General features: G+C 45.8%; 1 protein-coding gene across 1 annotated transcript in view; it reads left to right on the top strand.

Annotated features, from left to right (window-relative positions):
• The first annotated feature begins 1,014 nt into the window (after positions 1-1,014).
• The window catches only part of SCAP (SREBF chaperone), a 93,489-nt gene continuing 82,766 nt past the window's right edge, over positions 1,015-11,737 (top strand). The window contains exon 1 of the mRNA XM_069729168.1: positions 1,015-1,140. The gene's annotated coding sequence lies outside the window, so the exon portion shown is untranslated. The remainder of the gene's footprint in view (positions 1,141-11,737) is intronic.

The following is an 11,737-nucleotide window of genomic DNA, read 5'->3' as shown; positions in this document are numbered from 1 at the left end:
GCCCCCCCGTGCTCCGATGCCCCCCCCCCGTGCTCTGATGCCCCCCCCCAGTGCTCCGATGCCCCCCCCCGTGCCCTAATCTCCCCCCCTTATACTTACCCGGCGTCCCGGTGTCCGTCCGGCCGTCTTCTCCCTGGGCGCCGCCATCTTGCAAAATGGCGGGCGCATGCGCAGTGCGCCCGCCGAATCTGCCGGCCGGCAGATTCGCTCCAAAGTGCATTTTGATCACTGAGATATAACCTATCTCAGTGATCAAAATAAAAAAATAGTAAATGACACCCCCCCACTTTGTCACCCCCATTGGTAGGGACAATAAAAAAAATTAAGAATTTTTTTTTTTTTTTTTCACTAAGGTTAGAATAGGGTTAGGGTTAGGGGTAGGGTTAGGGTTAGGGGTAGGGTTAGGGTTAGGGGTAGGGTTAGGGGTAGGGTTAGGGTTAGGGGTAGGGTTAGGGGTAGGGTTAGGGGTAGGGTTAGGGGTAGGGTTAGGGTTAGGGTTAGGGGTAGGGTTAGGGGTAGGGTTAGGGGTAGGGTTAGGTATTTTCAGCCATTTTAGCCCTAAAAAGCTTCCTAGGAAACACACAGTAAAAAAAGGATAAAAAAAACGCATCAAAAAACGCATCAAAAACGCATCAAAAAAGGACAAAAAAAGGACCTGCGTTTTCTGCCAAGAGCTGCAGTTTTTTAAAAAAAACTGTCCTGAAAAAAAAAGGATGGAAATCCTGAACGTGTGAACATACCCTAAGGGGCAGGAGTGCGGAGAATAAGATACAATCTGTGACGCGCAGACTCAGTGTCAGGACTGTAAGTTATGTTACATATTATATACATTAGAACTTGGTGAATAGTGATGTGCGCTCAGTTCTCTCTTTGGCCGCTAGGTGCCGCTGCTGGAGCTATCCCGCCCTCTGTAGCAGCAGGTGTCAGGTGTGCTTTTCCCTCCGGCCTGTAGGCGCCGCTGTGGCTCAGTCGGTCTGGCGGTGACAGCCGGTCTGGGGGCGTCGCCGGGTGAGAGGGGAAGGGTCGGGGGTTGAGGGGCGGCACGGAGCCGTGTGTGCCGGATACTAGCGCTCTGTCCCCTCTCTGTGGATACGGTTCCACTGCAGGATCTGCCGCAGGTGCCTCTAACCTCGCTCACAGGTAATATGTCCTCCGCCATTACCTCACACCATGTGACATGACGCAATACCCAGTTATGTACGAGACTATTGACGTCATAACAAACCTATTTATTATACATTAAACCTATCTATTATACATTATATGAGGAGAGTTCTGGGGGTCTCTATTATACATTACTAGATGGTGGCCCGATTCTAGCACATCGGGTATTCTAGAATATGCATGTCCACGTAGTATATTGCCCAGTCACGTAGTATATTGCCCAGTCACGTAGTATATTGCCCAGTGACGTAGTATATTGCCCAGTGACGTAGTATATTGCCCAGCCACGTAGTATATTGCTCAGTTACGTAGTATATTGTACAGCCACATAGTATATTGCCCAGTCACGTAGTATATTGCCCAGTCACGTAGTAGATTGCCCAGTCACGTAGTATATTGCCCAGCCACGTAGTATATTGCCCAGTCACGTAGTATATTGCCCAGTGACGTAGTATATTGCCCAGCCACGTAGTATATTGCCCAGTCACGTAGTATATTGCCCAGTCACGTAGTATATTGCCCAGTCACGTAGTATATTGCCCAGTCACGTAGTATATTGCCCAGTCACGTAGTATATTGCCCAGTCACGTAGTATATTGCCCAGCCACGTAGTATATTGCCCAGTCACGTAGTATATTGCCCAGCCACGTAGTATATTGCCCAGCCACGTAGTATATTGCCCAGCCACGTAGTATATTGCCCAGCGACGTAGTATATTGCCCAGCCACGTAGTATATTGCCCAGTCACGTAGTATATTGCCCAGCCACGTAGTATATTGCACAGCCACGTAGTATATTGCCCAGTCACGTAGTATATTGCCCAGCGACGTAGTATATTGCCCAGCCACGTAGTATATTGCCCAGTCACGTAGTATATTGCCCAGTCACGTAGTATATTGCCCAGTCACGTAGTATATTGCCCAGTCACGTAGTATATTGCCCAGCCACGTAGTATATTGCACAGCCACGTAGTATATTGCCCAGCCACGTAGTATATTGCCCAGTGACGTAGTATATTGCCCAGTCACGTAGTATATTGCCCAGTGACGTAGTATATTGTACAGCCACATAGTATGTTGCCCAGTCACGTAGTATATTGCCCAGCCACGTAGCATATTGCCCAGTCACGTAGTATATTGCCCAGCCACGTAGTATATTGCCCAGTCACGTAGTATATTGCCCAGTCACGTAGTATATTGCCCAGTCACGTAGTATATTGCCCAGCCACGTAGTATATTGCACAGCCACGTAGTATATTGCCCAGTGACGTAGTATATTGCCCAGTCACGTAGTATATTGCCCAGTGACGTAGTATATTGTACAGCCACATAGTATGTTGCCCAGTCACGTAGTATATTGCCCAGTTATGTAGTATATTGCCCAGTCACGTAGTATATTGCCCAGTCACGTAGTATATTGCTCAGTCACGTAGTATATTGCTCAGTCACGTAGTATATTGCCCAGCCACGTAGTATGTTCCCCAGTCACGTAGTATGTTGCCCAGCCACGTAGTATATTGCCCAGTGACGTAGTATATTGCCCAGCCACGTAGTATATTGCACAGCCACGTAGTATATTGCCCAGTCACGTAGTATATTGCCCAGTGACGTAGTATATTGCCCAGTCACGTAGTATATTGCCCAGTCACGTAGTATATTGCCCAGTCACGTAGTATATTGCCCAGCCACGTAGTATATTGCCCAGTCACGTAGTATATTGCCCAGTCACGTAGTATATTGCCCAGCCACGTAGTATATTGCCCAGCCACGTAGTATATTGCCCAGTCACGTAGTATATTGCCCAGCCACGTAGTATATTGCACAGCCACGTAGTATATTGCCCAGTCACGTAGTATATTGCCCAGTCACGTAGTATATTGCCCAGTGACGTAGTATATTGTACAGCCACATAGTATGTTGCCCAGTCACGTAGTATATTGCCCAGTTATGTAGTATATTGCCCAGTCACGTAGTATATTGCCCAGTCACGTAGTATATTGCTCAGTCACGTAGTATATTGCTCAGTCACGTAGTATATTGCCCAGCCACGTAGTATGTTCCCCAGTCACGTAGTATGTTGCCCAGCCACGTAGTATATTGCCCAGTCACGTAGTATATTGCCCAGTCACGTAGTATATTGCCCAGTGACGTAGTATATTGCCCAGTGACGTAGTATATTGCCCAGCCACGTAGTATATTGCACAGCCACGTAGTATATTGCCCAGTCACGTAGTATATTGCCCAGTGACGTAGTATATTGCCCAGCCACGTAGTATATTGCCCAGTCACGTAGTATATTGCCCAGTCACGTAGTATATTGCCCAGTTATGTAGTATATTGCCCAGTCACGTAGTATATTGCCCAGTCACGTAGTATATTGCCCAGTCACGTAGTATATTGCCCAGCCACGTAGTATATTGCCCAGTCACGTAGTATATTGCCCAGTCACGTAGTATATTGCCCAGTCACGTAGTATATTGCCCAGTCACGTAGTATATTGCCCAGTCACGTAGTATATTGCCCAGCCACGTAGTATATTGCACAGCCACGTAGTATATTGCCCAGTGACGTAGTATATTGCCCAGCCACGTAGTATATTGCCCAGTCACGTAGTATATTGCCCAGCCACGTAGTATATTGCACAGCCACGTAGTATATTGCCCAGTCACGTAGTATATTGCCCAGTGACGTAGTATATTGCCCAGCCACGTAGTATATTGCCCAGTCACGTAGTATATTGCCCAGTCACGTAGTATATTGCCCAGTCACGTAGTATATTGCCCAGCCACGTAGTATATTGCACAGCCACGTAGTATATTGCCCAGTGACGTAGTATATTGCCCAGCCACGTAGTATATTGCCCAGTCACGTAGTATATTGCCCAGCCACGTAGTATATTGCCCAGTTATGTAGTATATTGCCCAGTCACGTAGTATATTGCCCAGTCACGTAGTATATTGCTCAGTCACGTAGTATATTGCTCAGTCACGTAGTATATTGCCCAGCCACGTAGTATGTTCCCCAGTCACGTAGTATGTTGCCCAGCCACGTAGTATATTGCCCAGTCACGTAGTATATTGCCCAGTCACGTAGTATATTGCCCAGTGACGTAGTATATTGCCCAGTCACGTAGTATATTGCCCAGTCACGTAGTATATTGCCCAGTCACGTAGTATATTGTACAGCCACGTAGTATGTTGCCCAGTCACGTAGTATATTGCCCAGTTATGTAGTATATTGCCCAGTCACGTAGTATATTGCCCAGTCACGTAGTATATTGCTCAGTCACGTAGTATATTGCCCAGCCACGTAGTATGTTCCCCAGTCACGTAGTATGTTGCCCAGCCACGTAGTATATTGCCCAGTCACGTAGTATATTGCCCAGTCACGTAGTATATTGCCCAGTGACGTAGTATATTGTACAGCCACATAGTATGTTGCCCAGTCACGTAGTATATTGCCCAGTTATGTAGTATATTGCCCAGTCACGTAGTATATTGCCCAGTCACGTAGTATATTGCTCAGTCACGTAGTATATTGCTCAGTCACGTAGTATATTGCCCAGCCACGTAGTATGTTCCCCAGTCACGTAGTATGTTGCCCAGCCACGTAGTATATTGCCCAGACACGTAGTATATTGCCCAGACACGTAGTATATTGCCCAGTCACGTAGTATATTGCCCAGTCACGTAGTATATTGCCCAGTCACGTAGTATATTGCCCAGTCACGTAGTATATTGCCCAGTTATGTAGTATATTGCCCAGTCACGTAGTATATTGCCCAGTCACGTAGTATATTGCTAAGTCACGTAGTATATTGCTCAGTCACGTAGTATATTGCCCAGCCACGTAGTATGTTCCCCAGTCACGTAGTATGTTGCCCAGCCACGTAGTATATTGCCCAGCCACGTAGTATATTGCCCAGACACGTAGTATATTGCCCAGTCACGTAGTATATTGCCCAGTCACGTAGTATATTGCCCAGTCACGTAGTATATTGCCCAGTCACGTAGTATATTGCCCAGTCACGTAGTATATTGCCCAGTCACGTAGTATATTGCCCAGTCACGTAGTATATTGCCCAGTCACGTAGTATATTGCCCAGTCACGTAGTATATTGCCCAGTTATGTAGTATATTGCCCAGCCACGTAGTATGTTCCCCAGTCACGTAGTATTTTGCCCAGCCACGTAGTATATTGCCCAGACACGTAGTATATTCCCCAGTCACGTAGTATATTGCCCAGTCACGTAGTATATTGCCCAGTCACGTAGTATATTGCCCAGTCACGTAGTATATTGCCCAGTCACGTAGTATATTGCCCAGTCACGTAGTATATTGCCCAGTCACGTAGTATATTGCCCAGTCACGTAGTATATTGCCCAGTCACGTAGTATATTGCTCAGTCACGTAGTATATTGCCCAGCCACGTAGTATATTGCTCAGTCACGTAGTATATTGCTCAGTCACGTAGTATATTGCCCAGCCACGTAGTATGTTCCCCAGTCACGTAGTATGTTGCCCAGCCACGTAGTATATTGCCCAGACACGTAGTATATTCCCCAGTCACGTAGTATATTGCCCAGTCACGTAGTATATTGCCCAGTCACGTAGTATATTGCCCAGTCACGTAGTATATTGCCCAGTCACGTAGTATATTGCCCAGTCACGTAGTATATTGCCCAGTCACGTAGTATATTGCCCAGTCACGTAGTATATTGCTAAGTCACGTAGTATATTGCTCAGTCACGTAGTATATTGCCCAGCCACGTAGTATGTTCCCCAGTCACGTAGTATATTGCCCAGTCACGTAGTATATTGCCCAGTCACGTAGTATATTGCTAAGTCACGTAGTATATTGCTAAGTCACGTAGTATATTGCTCAGTCACGTAGTATATTGCCCAGTCACGTAGTATATTGCCCAGTCACGTAGTATATTGCCCAGTCACGTAGTATATTGCTAAGTCACGTAGCATATTGCCCAGACACGTAGTATATTGCCCAGACACGTAGTATGTTCCCCAGTCACGTAGTATATTGCCCAGTCACGTAGTATATTGCCCAGTCACGTAGTATATTGCCCAGTCACGTAGTATATTGCCCAGCCACGTAGTATGTTGCCCAGTCACGTAGTATATTGCCCAGTCACGTAGTATATTGCCCAGTCACGTAGTATATTGCCCAGCACAGAGCCACGTAGTATAGAGACTTAAAAAAAAACAAACATATATTCACCTCCCGAAGGCCCGTTGAAGTCCTGCTATACTCACCCTCCGCCGCCTTTCCCGCTCCTCGCCACGCTCCCGGGACCGCTCCATTGCAAGCGGCAGCTTCCGGTCCCAGGGCTGGTGTGAGCAGGACCTGTGATGACGTCGCGGTCACATGACCGTGACATCACGGCAGGTCCTTGTCGCACACCAGCCCTGGGACCGGAAGCTGCCGCCTGCAATGGAGCAGTCCCGGGAGCGTGGCGAGGAGCGGGAAAGGCGGCGGAGGGTGAGTATAGCAGGTTTTTTTTTTTATTATTTTTAACATGACATATTTTTACTATTGATGCTGCATAGGCAACATCAATAGTTAAAGGGAACCTGTCACCCCCGTTTTTTGAGATTGAGCTATAAATACTGTTAAATAGGGCCTGCGCTGTGTGTTCCTATAGTGTATGTAGTGTACCCCAATTCCCCATGTATGCTGAGAAATAACTTACCAAAGTCGCCGTTTTCGCCTGTCAGTCAGGCTGGTCAGGTCGGGAGGGCGTGGTGACATCGCTGGTTCTTCCTCAGCTTTACGTTGGTGGCGTAGTGGTGTAGTGGTGAAGACACAGCGCGCGATCTGCGCTGTCATCCCTTGCATCGGTGGGGGCGGCCATCTTCCTGGGGCCGCGCGTGCGCAGATCGAGTGCTCTGCTGCACGGGGCTTCAGGAAAATGGCCGCGGGATGCCGCGCGTGCGCATTAGAGATCGCGGCGGCCATTTTCCCAAAGCCGAGATGCAAACTCGGCTTTGGGAAAATGGTCGCCGCGATCTCTAATGCGCACGCGCGGCATCCCGCGGCCATTTTCCTGAAGCCCCGTGCAGCAGAGCACTCGATCTGCGCACGCGCGGCCCCAGGAAGATGGCCGCCCCCACCGATGCAAGGGATTACAGCGCAGATCGCGCGCTGCTTGTTCACCACTACGCCACTACGCCACCAACGTAAAGCTGAGGAAGAACCAGCGATGTCACCACGCCCTCCCGACCTGACCAGCCTGATTGACAGGCGAAAACGGCGACTTTGGTAAGTTATTTCTCAGCATACATGGGGAATCGGGGTACACTACATACACTATAGGAACACACAGCGCAGGCCCTATTTAACAGTATTTATAGCTCAATCTCAAAAAACGGGGTGATAGGTTCCCTTTAATAGTTGGGGACACAAAGGGTTAATAGCAGCGGTACTTTATATGAGAAAGGGTCTGGGGGTCTCTATTCTACATTATATGAGGAGAGGTCTGGGGGTCTCTATTATACATTATATGAGTAGGGGTCTGGGGGTCTCTATTATACATTATATGAGGAGAGGTCTGGGGGTCTCTCTTATACATTATATGAGGAGGGGTCTGGGGGTCTCTATTCTACATTATATGAGGAGGGGTCTGGGGTCTCTATTATACATTATATGAGGAGGGGTCTGGGGGTCTCTATTATACATTATATGAGGAGGGGTCTGGGGGTCTCTATTATACATTATATGAGGAGGGGTCTGGGGGTCTCTATTCTACATTATATGAGGAGGGGTCTGGGGTCTCTATTATACATTATATGAGGATGTGTCTGGGGGTCTCTATTATACATTATATGAGGAGGTGTCTGGGGTCTCTATTATACATTATATGAGGAAGTGTCTGGGGGTCTCTATTATACATTATATGAGGAGGGGTCTGGGGTCTCTATTATACATTATATGAGGAGAGATCTGGGGGTCTCTATTATACATTATATGAGGAGGGGTCTGGGGTCTCTATTATACATTATATGAGGAGAGGTCTGGGGGTCTCTATTGTACATTATATGAGGAGTGGTCTGGGGGTCTCTATTATACATTATATGAGTAGGGGTCTGGGGGTCTCTATTATACATTATATGAGGAAGTGTCTGGGGGTCTCTATTATACATTATATGAGGAGGGGTCTGGGGTCTCTATTATACATTATATGAGGAGAGATCTGGGGGTCTCTATTATACATTATATGAGGAGGGGTCTGGGGTCTCTATTATACATTATATGAGGAGAGGTCTGGGGGTCTCTATTGTACATTATATGAGGAGTGGTCTGGGGGTCTCTATTATACATTATATGAGTAGGGGTCTGGGGGTCTCTATTATACATTATATGAGTAGGGGTCTGGGGGTCTCTATTATACATTATATGAGGAAGGGTCTGGGTGTCTATTATACATTATATGAGGAGGGGTCTGGGGGTCTCTATTATACATTATATGAGGAAGGGTCTGGGTGTCTATTATACATTATATGAGGAGAGGTCTGGGGGTCTCTATTATACATTATATGAGGAGGGGTCTGGGGGTCTCTATTATACATTATATGAGGAGGGGTCTGGGGGTCTCTATTCTACATTATATGAGGAGGGGTCTGGGGTCTCTATTATACATTATATGAGGATGTGTCTGGGGGTCTCTATTATACATTATATGAGGAGGGGTCTCTATTATACATTATATGAGGAGGTGTCTGGGGGTCTCTATTATACATTATATGAGGAGGGGTCTCTATTATACATTATATGAGGAGAGGTCTGGGGGTCTCTATTATACATTATATGAGGAGGGGTCTGGGGTCTCTATTATACATTATATGAGGAGGGGTCTGGGGGTCTCTATTATACATTATATGAGGAGAGATCTGGGGGTCTCTATTATACATTATATGAGGAGGGGTCTGGGGTCTCTATTATACATTATATGAGGAGAGGTCTGGGGGTCTCTATTGTACATTATATGAGGAGTGGTCTGGGGGTCTCTATTATACATTATATGAGTAGGGGTCTGGGGGTCTCTATTATACATTATATGAGGAAGTGTCTGGGGGTCTCTATTATACATTATATGAGGAGGGGTCTGGGGTCTCTATTATACATTATATGAGGAGAGATCTGGGGGTCTCTATTATACATTATATGAGGAGGGGTCTGGGGTCTCTATTATACATTATATGAGGAGGGGTCTGGGGGTCTCTATTATACATTATATGAGTAGGGGTCTGGGGGTCTCTATTATACATTATATGAGGAAGGGTCTGGGTGTCTATTATACATTATATGAGGAGGGGTCTGGGGGTCTCTATTGTACATTATATGAGGAGTGGTCTGGGGGTCTCTATTATACATTATATGAGTAGGGGTCTGGGGGTCTCTATTATACATTATATGAGTAGGGGTCTGGGGGTCTCTATTATACATTATATGAGGAAGGGTCTGGGTGTCTATTATACATTATATGAGGAGGGGTCTGGGGGTCTCTATTATACATTATATGAGGAAGGGTCTGGGTGTCTATTATACATTATATGAGGAGAGGTCTGGGGGTCTCTATTATACATTATATGAGGAGGGGTCTGGGGGTCTCTATTATACATTATATGAGGAGGGGTCTGGGGGTCTCTATTCTACATTATATGAGGAGGGGTCTGGGGTCTCTATTATACATTATATGAGGATGTGTCTGGGGGTCTCTATTATACATTATATGAGGAGGGGTCTCTATTATACATTATATGAGGAGGTGTCTGGGGGTCTCTATTATACATTATATGAGGAGGGGTCTCTATTATACATTATATGAGGAGAGGTCTGGGGGTCTCTATTATACATTATATGAGGAAGTGTCTGGGGGTCTCTATTATACATTATATGAGGAGGGGTCTGGGGTCTCTATTATACATTATATGAGGAGGGGTCTGGGGGTCTCTATTATACATTATATGAGGAGGGGTCTGGGGTCTCTATTATACATTATATGAGGATGTGTCTGGGGGTCTCTATTATACATTATATGAGGAGGGGTCTGGGGGTCTCTATTATACATTATATGAGGAGGGGTCTGGGGTCTCTATTATACATTATATGAGGAGAGATCTGGGGGTCTCTTATACATTATATGAGGAGGGGTATGGGGGTCTCTATTATACATTATATGAGGAGGGGTCTCTATTATACATTATATGAGGAGGGGTCTCTATTATACATTATATGAGGAGGGGTCTGGGGGTCTCTATTATACATTATATGAGGAGGGGTGTGGGGGTCTCTATTATACATTATATGAGGAAGGGTCTGGGGGGTCTCTATACATTATATGAGGAGGGGTCTGGGGTCTCTATTATACATTATATGAGGAAGGGTCTGGGGGTCTCTATACATTATATGAGGAGGGGTCTGGGGTCTCTATTATACATTATATGAGGAGGGGTCTGGGGTCTCTATTATACATTATATGAGGAGAGGTCTGGGGGTCTCTATACATTATATGAGGAGGGGTCTGGGGGTCTATTATACATTATATGAGGAGGGGTCTGGGGGTCTCTATTATACATTATATGAGGAGGGGTCTGGGGTCTCTATTATACATTATATGAGGAGGGGTCTGGGGGTCTCTATTATACATTATATGAGGAGGGGTCTGGGGGTCTCTATTATACATTATATGAGGAGGGGTCTGGGGGTCTCTATTATACATTATATGAGGAGGGGTCTGGGGTCTCTATTATACATTATATGAGGAGAGGTCTGGGGGTCTCTATTATACATTATATGAGGAAGGGTCTGGGTGTCAATTATACATTATATGAGGAGGAGTCTGGGGGTCTCTATTATACATTATATGAGGAAGGGTCTGGGTGTCTATTATACATTATATGAGGAGGGGTCTGGGGGTCTCTATTATACATTATATGAGGAAGGGTCTGGGTGTCTCTATTATACATTATATGAGGAGGGGTCTCTATTATACATTATATGAGGAGGGGTCTGGGGGTCTCTATTATACATTATATGAGGAGGGGTCTCTATTATACATTATATGAGGAGGGGTCTCTATTATACATTATATGAGGAGGGGTCTCTATTATACATTATATGAGGAGGGGTCTCTATTATACATTATATGAGGAGGGGTCTGGGGGTCTCTATTATACATTATATGAGGAGGGGTCTCTATTATACATTATATGAGGAGGGGTCTCTATTATACATTATATGAGGAGGGGTCTCTATTATACATTATATGAGGAGGGGTCTGGGGGTCTCTATTATACATTATATGAGGAAGGGTCTGGGTGTCTATTATACATTATATGAGGAGAGGTCTGGGGGTCTCTATTATACATTATATGAGGAGGGGTCTGGGGTCTCTATTATACATTATATGAGGAGGGGTCTGGGGGTCTCTATTATACATTATATGAGGAGGGGTCTGGGGGTCTCTATTATACATTATATGAGGAAGGGTCTGGGTGTCTATTATACATTATATGAGGAGGGGTCTGGGGGTCTCTATTATACATTATATGAGGAGG

The sequence above is a fragment of the Ranitomeya imitator genome, chromosome 6, assembly GCF_032444005.1.
Source record: "Ranitomeya imitator isolate aRanImi1 chromosome 6, aRanImi1.pri, whole genome shotgun sequence".
Taxonomy (NCBI): Eukaryota; Metazoa; Chordata; class Amphibia; order Anura; family Dendrobatidae; genus Ranitomeya; species Ranitomeya imitator.
Note: the sequence above shows the minus strand (reverse complement) of the source record. Positions and strands in the feature narration are given on the sequence as shown.